We start from the raw sequence: 9,023 nt of genomic DNA on the forward strand, positions 1-9,023 counted from the left end.
CCCATGTCTCTCTGCTCACTTCGTTCTTATATATCTCAAAAGAAATTGGCTTAAAACACAATCCAATCTTGTAGATAACGTCCTGCCTTATTAACATAACTGCCGCTAATCCTATCTCATTAACATCATAGAGATAGGATTTACAACACACAGGAAAATCACATCAGACGGCATAACGGTGGACAGTCACACAATACTGGGAATCATGGCCAGATTTGTGGGAGGACACAATTCAATCCATAACAGCCTCTGTGACCTATATGACTGTAACCTTATTAGAATCACTGTCTGTCCAGTCCAGTTGTTACGACCTGATGTAACCAGATCAGGCCTGTACGAGATGGCACCATAAAAGGATTAAAATTTTTTTATTCAACTCGCCAGCACCTACACATTCAAATGAATGTAGTCTTTTCCAATTAATCACTTTAAAAGCCCATCCCTTAGTTCCATTCTTTCAAACTTTTCTGACACTTGTCTTTAGAAAAAGCCTTCAGAAGCTACACACCAGCCAGACAATAAAAATGTGTCATCAGTATGTTGGCAGTGGCCCATGCTATGTAATTCTGCCAAATTCCCTTTAAAACACTGGGTTCAAATCCTGCCTCTACTGATCTTGAACAACTGCCGGCTTATGTATCTTAAGCAAATTACTTAACCTCTCTAAGCCAGTTTCTAAACCGAAAAATGAGAATGTTATTAGTAGTAAAAGGAGCCCTGATGGCGCAATGGTTAAGTGCTTGGCTGCTAACTGAATAGTTCGTAGTTCCAATCCCCTCAGCAGCTCCACGGGAGAAAGATCTGGCGATCTGCCTTTGTAAAGATTACAGTCTAGAACACCCTATGGGGGCAGTTCTACTGTCACGTGGGGTCTCTCTGAGTTGGAATCAACCTGACTGCACCTACCATCACAATAGTAGTAAAAATATAATCCATGTAAAACACTTAGTTCAGTGCCTAAAACCAAACCAAACCAAACCCACTGCCATCGAGTCGATTCTGACTCATAGCGACCCTCTAGGACAGAGCAGATCTGTCCCCTAGGGTTCCTAAGGAGCACCTGGTGGATTCAAACTGCCAGCCTTTCGATTAGCAGACATAGCTGTTAACCACTGCGCCACCAGGGTTTGCAGCTCAGTGCCTAGCACACTAAATCTTTCTCCTAACTCTGTTTTAAAATTCTAGAACAACAATAAATATTAACTAAATTAATAATATTAATTCAGAGGTTGAGGGAAAAAGTAAATGCTCTGTCTGTACCACATTCTAACAACTACTCGATTCTGTGATGAAATCATACTAACAGGTTGGTATAAATATAGTAAAAGAAATGAGAATGCTATTTATTTGAATTGTTCCCTTTCTTCACGGTGATAGTGTTTTCTCAATAACAAACAGGCAAACAAATAAAAACCGCTCATTTTTTACTTTATCTAATGACTTGAGGCATCAAGATGAAATGAATGGAGGATATACTCTCAGAGGAGGAAGGTACAGGCATGAGCCTCACAAACATCCCTGTGAGTTCGCTGCAAATGCTTTCAGTGTGTATGTTCCTGACAGAACATTAACAAGCTGACTAAAGGGTGCTGCTGTAATTATTTGCAGAGTAAACATGCATGAGAGTAGGCTTTTGGAGGTTTAAATTCCAGTTCTACCACTTTCTACCTTAAAGCCCTCATTGTCTCATCTGTACAATGGAGAAAATTAAGAAAAATAATATATGTGAAGTTCCTACACATGGTAAGCAGGCAGTGTGTATTGCATCCCTCCCTGCTTAGGGTAATGTTATCTAAATAAAATTGTATGTACTAACCAGGGTTTCTAAGCTGAATAATCTAAAGTGTCCCTTGTGCTTTGGTACAAAGTAGTACTTTGTACCCGGATAATAGGCAGGCAAGTGTTCAATCAATATTTGACCATTTGTTTTGGCTTTAATGAAAGTACTTTGTGTACCTAATACCTAGTCTAGGATCTCCTTTATAACCTTTGATAGTTGGGAAGCCAGCAGCTTCCTATGTCTACAGTATCTTAACCTAGTCCCCAAACCCTATTTCATAGCTGCTATTTTTCTTTATTTCCTGTAGTCTCAGAAAGTTTCCAGTGGTTTGGCAGGAAAGCTATCCAGGGGAGGCAATCTTTTTTTTTTGACATATTTGGGTTGTGTTAAGCTTTCAGTAGATGGCTCAGGACAGGGCAATGTTTGGTTCTGTTGTACACTGAGGTTGTCATGAGTTGGAGCCAACTCAATGGCAAATAACAAGAAGCTTTCAGTATGTTCAGTTATCACTCTGTGGCTGGGAGGTATTTAAAACAGTGGTTGCCTGGGGCTGGGAGCTGGGGAAGGAGAAATTCATTAAAACCAGCATGAAGAAACTTTTTTTTTTTTCAGAGTGACATGAATGTTCTATGTCTTGATTGTGGTGTTGATTATGAACGTACACACATTGTCAAAAATTCACTGAACTGTATATTTAAATTGGTGCATTTTATTATACGTAAGCCTAGCCCGTTGTCATTTAGTCAATTCTGACTCATAACGACTGTATAGAATAGAGTAGAACTGCCCCACAGGATTTCCAAGGAGCAGCTGGTGGATTTGAACTGCTGGCCTTTCAGTTAGCAGCCAAGCTCTTAACCACTGTGTCACCAGGGCTCCATTATATGTAAAGTCAATTGATATTTTCTAGAGCACGTCTAGTCATCACCCATACAAAACTACTATATTGTGTGTGTATGTGTGTGTGTGTGTATATATATAGAGAGAGAGAGAGAGCATCTGATCAGGAACTGATAGTACTGAAAGAAGAAGTCCAAGCTATTCTGAAGGCATTGGCAAAAAACGAGGCTCCAAGAATTTACGGAATATCAGCTGAGATGTTTCAACAAACGGATGCAGCACTGGAGGTGCTCAGATGTCTATGCCAAGAAATATGGAACACAGCTCCCTGGCCAACCGACTGGAAGAGATCCATATTTATGACTATTCCAAGAAAGGTGATCCAACCGAATGCAGAAATTATAGAATATCATATGCAAGCAAAATTTTGCTGAAGATCATTCAAAAACGGCTGCAGCAGTATACTGACAAGGAACGGCCAGAAATTCAGGCTGGTTTCAGAAGAGGACGTGGAACCAGGGATATCATTGCTGATGTCAGATGGATCCTGGCTGAAAGCAGAGAATACCAGAAGGATGTCTACCTGTGTTTTATTGACTATGCAAAGGCATTCGACTGTGTGGATCATAACAAATTATGGATAACATTGTGAAGAATAGGAATTCCAGGCACTTAATTGTGGTCATGAGGAACCTTTACATAGATCAAGAGGCAGTTGTTCGGACAGAACAAGGGGATACTGATTGGTTTAAAGTCAGGAAAGGTGTGTGTCAAGGTTGTACTTTTTCACCATACCTATTTTTTTTTTTTATTCAATCTGTATGCTGAGCAAATAATCCAAGAAGCTGGACTATATGAAGAAGAACAGGGCATCAGGATTGGAGGAAGACTCATTAAGAACCTTCATTATGCAGATGACACAACCTTGCTTGCTGAAAGTGAAGAGGACTTGAAGCACTTACTGATGAAGATCAAAGACCACAGCCTTTAGTATGGATTACACCTCAACATAAAGAAAACAAAAGTCCTTACAACTGGACCAATGAGCAACATCATGATAAATGGAGAAAAGATTGAAGTTGTCAAGGATTTCATTTTACTTGGATCCACAATCAACGGCAATGGCAGCAACAGTCAAGAAATCAAATTGCGCGTTGCACTGGGTAAATCTGCTGCAAAGGACCTCTTAAAAGTGTTCAAGAGCAAAGATGTCACCTTGAAGACTAAGGTGCCCCTGACCCAAGCCATGGTATTTTCAACTGCATCATATGCATGTGAAAGCTGGACAATGACCAAGAAAGACCGAAGAAGAATTGATGCCCTTGAATTGCGGTGTTGGTGAAGAATATTGAATATACCATGGACTGCCAAAAGAATGAACAAATCTGTCTTGGAAGAAGTACAGCCAGAATGCTCCTTAGAAGCAAGGATGGCAAGACTGCGTCTTACATACTTTGGACATGTTGCCAGGAGGGATCAGTCCCTGGAGAAGGACATCATGCTTGGCAGAGTACAGGGTCAGTGGAAAAGAGGAAGACCCTCAATGAGGTGGACTGACACAGTGGCTGCCACAGTGAGCTCAAGCACAAGGATTGTAAGGACGGCTCAGGACCGGGCAGTGTTTCGTTCTGTTGTGCATAGGGTCACTATGAGTCAGAGCCGACTCAGCAGCACCTAACAACAACATATATATACATACACACACATACATGTATATGTATATATATATATATGTTGTTAGTTGTCAAGTGGGCTCTGGCTCATGATGAGTCATGTACAGCAGAAGGAAATGTTGCTCGGTCCTGTGACATCTTCACAATCATTGATATGCTTGAGTCCATTGTTGCAACCACTGTGTATTTTGAGTGCCTCCAACCTAGGGGGATCATCTTCCAGCACTACATCTGACAATATTCTGTTGTGATCTGCAGGATTTTCATCGACTAATTTTTGGAAGTAGATCACCAGGCCTTTCTTCCTAGTCTGATATACACATACACATATGCACTTATTTGTTTACACAAAAATGGTATCATTTTTTGCTAAGATGTAACTGGCTTTTATCTATTTCAAGTTTTTACCTGAGTAAAAAATAGATTTTATGACCTAACCAACTGTCCCCCCAAAGCTTATTTCGTAACACACAAGGGGTACAGTTGCTTTGGCGAGAAACCGGATGGCTGTTTTGACTTTTACAGCCCCTGGGATCTCACTGATGATTTAACAATCATTACAGACTTAGTAGGCAGGTCTTGCTGTATCAATGTATAGCAAATTTGCCATTGATTATTTAATGGCAACTGACTGTTGAGAAACCCACTAGCAGCTCTTGCCAACATCCTTGACTATATCCCATCTGCCTCTGCAACTAATGTGACTTTGCTTATGTTTGTGTCTGATACACAACCTTTGCTTCTAGAGTTCTGCCAGATATTTTAAAAGATAGAGTACAGAAAATTCTCATCATGACTTCTCAAGGGTTGTAATTCTGACCTCCTGAGAGGCAGCTCCCTTTTCTCTATATTGGTCTCAGGAATAAGGAAGGAGCCAGAGGATGTAAAGTCAAAACCGTCCCTGCAGTTAATATGGATATCAGCCTAAGACCCAATAGCAGGAGAACCAGAAGGGGTTGACACCTGGGAGAAAGGCTTCTGCCTGGGTTCTGTGGGTACATATGCACACGTGTGTGCAGGTGAGCTATTCAGCCAAAGACAGAGGGATTATTTCCTATTGGGGGAGTTAGTTGCTATGGGGTAATCCATGTCTGGGATAGCTGGTTCCCAGATAATAGGAAAGGAGGCTGTAAAAATCCAACCACTTTTGCCAGGGACAAAATAATTTGGCCCCAATGACAGATAAACAAAAACAAAACAAGGCTCAGATTTCATGATCATTTATAGCAGGACCAGACAGTTCAGGAGTATGTGCAGATAAGGGCTCAATCAGAGCTTCCTGGTAACTCAGACTACACACCTCCAGGAGAAGGAGAAGTACCAGCTGACCAAGGAGAGACTGGTACAAGCTACAGTGCTTGCTGGTTCTGTCCCTACGTCCAAGAAATCAGACTCCCTCAGCTCCCTCCTGGAGCCCAACCAGGTACCTGGAGGCAAGAAGGCCCGAGTTGCTTTGGGTCAAGGCTCTGCGTAAAGGCCTGTGCAAGGCTGAACAAGCTGTCCCAGTCTGTGCCTGCACTGTGGGGCTGGCTGGAACTACCCTCAGGATCTGACCCAGCAGGTGTGTACACAGTGAAGGCAACACACAAGAAGCAATGAGTCAGGACACACTGACAACAGCAGAGAAGTGACAAACGCCAGAGTGGGAAGATGGAAGAACTCTAAAAGCACAGCCGTCTGGAGCCATTAGCATTGGGCTAACAGCCCTGCGGACCTCATATGCTCCTGAGGGCACGGCTATATCACAGGACTGGACGATGATTGATGTGCAAAGTGAGTCATCAAGAAAAGGTCAAATTATGTTCAGAACATTTTGTTTAAGAAAGCAAAGTACTATGTAAAACATTTTAGAAAAATCACCTTCCAAGCTAAAATGAAAAAGGTGGCATTCAAATTAGGGTTATATTATGTTGGCTATTAACAGTACCTTCACTTAAAATATTAGATACATTTCATATTAAAAAACAACAAAAAACCAAACCTGTTGCCGTTGAGTAGATTCCGACTCATAGCAGAACAGAATAGAACCACCCCATAGGGTTTCCAAGGTGTGCCTGATGGATTCAGACTCCCAACCTTTTGGTTAGCAACCGAGCTCTTAACCACTGTGCCACCAGGGTTCCTATTTCCTATTACTATATTAAAAAAACCTGTGCCACTGAGTCGATTCCAACTCATAGCAACCCTATAGGACAGAGTAGAGTTGCCCCATAGAGTTTCCAAGGAGCGCCTGGCGGATTTGAACTGCCGACCCTTTGGTTCACAGCCATAGCACTTAACCTGGTGGCGTAGTGGTTAAGTGCTATGGCTGCGAACCAAAGGGTCGGCAGTTTGAATCCGCCAGGCACTCCTTGGAAACTCTATGGGGCAGTTCTGCTCTGTCCTATAGGGTCGCTATGAGTCGGAATCGACTCCACAGCACTGGGGTTATATTAAAAAATCTCATTCAGAGAATTTATTTTTATCTATATATATCTCTCTATATATATTCTTACTAACCTATGAATATATATGTACATATGTATATTACATACATGTATACACAAATAAACAAAGATATATATACACACATATATACAAACATATAAAAAATATATGTATACACATATATACATACACGTGTTGATTATGACTCATGGTGACTCCATGTGTTTCAGAGTAGAAATGTGCTCCACAGGGTTTCTAATGGCTGTGATCTTTTGAACTAGATCACCAGGCCTTTCTTCCAAGGCACCTCTGGGTAATTTGAATGGCCATTAGAGTTAGAAGCCAAGTACTTAAGTGTTTGAGCCACCCAGGGAGAAATATATATCCCTGATGACGCAGTGGTTAAGTGCTCGGCTACCAACGAAAACTTGGCAGTTCAAATCCATCAGCTGCTCCTTGGAAACCCTATGTGGCAGTTCTACTCTGTCCTATAAGGTCACTATGAGTTGGAAGTGACTCAAAGTAACCCCACGTACAACAGAACGAAACAGTGCCTGATCCTGCACCATGCTCACAATCATCGTTATGCCTGAGCCCACCTCACTGAGGGTCTTCCTCTCTTTCACTGACCCTCTACTTTACCAAGCACGATGTCCTTCTCCAGGGACTGGTTACTCAGATAACATGTTCAAAGTACTTAAGAGAAGTCTCGCCAACCTCGCTTCTAAGGAGCATTCTGACTGTACTTCTACCAAGACAGGTTTGTTTGTTCTTCTAGCAGTCCATGATTCTTCACCAACGCCATAATTCAAAGGCATCAATTGTTCTTCAGTCTGCCTTACTCATTCTCCAGTTTTTGCATGGATATGAGGTGGTTGAAAATACCATGGCTTGGATCAGGCCTACCTTAGTATTCAAAGTGACATCTTTGCTTTTTAATAATTTAAAGAGGTCTTTTGCAGCAGATTTGCTCAATGTAATAATACATCGTTTGATTTCTTGACTGCTGCTTTCACGGGTGTTGATTGTAGATCCAAGTAAAATGAAATCCTTGACAACTTCTACCTTTTCTCCATTTATCAGTTGTGAGAATTTTTGTTTTCTTTATGTGGATATGTAATCCATACTGAAGGCTGTAATCTTTGATAGTCATCAGCAAGTGCTTCAAATCCTCTTCACTTTCAGCAAACAAAGTTGTGTCATCTGCATTTCACTGTGGTTAATGAGACTTCCTTCAATCCCAATGCCACATTCTTCTTCATATAGTCCAGCTTCTCAGATTATTTGCTCCGTATATAGATTGAATAGGTATGGCGAAAGGAAGGATACAACCCTGACGCACACCTCTCCCAACTTTAAACCACGCAGTTATGCCCCATTCTGTCTGAATGACTACCTCTTGGTCTACGTACAGATCCCTCATAAGAACAATAAAGTATTCTGGAATTCCCATTCTCCACAATATTATCCATAAATTGGCATGATCTACACAGTCAAATGTCTTAGCATAGTCAATAAAACACAGGTATACATCTTTCTGTTATTCTCTGCTTTCAGTCAAGATCTATCTGACATCAGGAATGAAATCCCTGGTTCCACATCCTCTTTTGACTCTGACTTGAACTTCTGGCAGTTCCCTGTACTGCTGCAACTACTTTTGAATTATCTACAGCAAAATTTTACTTGTGTGTGATATTAATGATATTGTTTGATAATTTCCACATTTGGTTGGATCATCTTTCATTGAAAGTCATAAATATGGAACTCTTCCAGTCGGTTGGCCAGGTAGCTGTCTACCAAATTTCTTGGCATAGACGAGTGAACACCTCCAGTGTTGCATCTGCTTGTTGAAACATCTCAACTGGTATTCTGTCAATTCCTGGAGGCTTTTTGGTTTTTTTGCCATTCCCGTCAGTGCAGCTTGGACTTCTTCCTTCAGTACCATGGGTTCTTGATCATATGCTACCTCCTGAAATGTCTGAACATCAACCAATTCTTTTTGGTACAGTGACTCTGTGTATTTCTTCCATATTCTTTTGACAAATTGCAGAGGAATAGCAAAGCATTCATTGTTAAAAAGAATATTTCAATATCTATCCTAAAGCTCAGCGCTGCTGGTAATAGGATAATATCCATACGCCAACAGGGAAGACCAGTTAATATGGCTATTACTCAAATTTGCATACCAGCCACTAATGCCAAAGATGAGGAAATTGAAGATTTTTACCAACTTCTGCAGTCTGAAATTGATCAAACATGCAATCAAAATGCATTGATAACTACTAGTGATTGGGATGAAAAGT

Source organism: Elephas maximus, chromosome 3 (assembly GCF_024166365.1).
Source record: "Elephas maximus indicus isolate mEleMax1 chromosome 3, mEleMax1 primary haplotype, whole genome shotgun sequence".
Lineage (NCBI taxonomy): Eukaryota > Metazoa > Chordata > Mammalia > Proboscidea > Elephantidae > Elephas > Elephas maximus.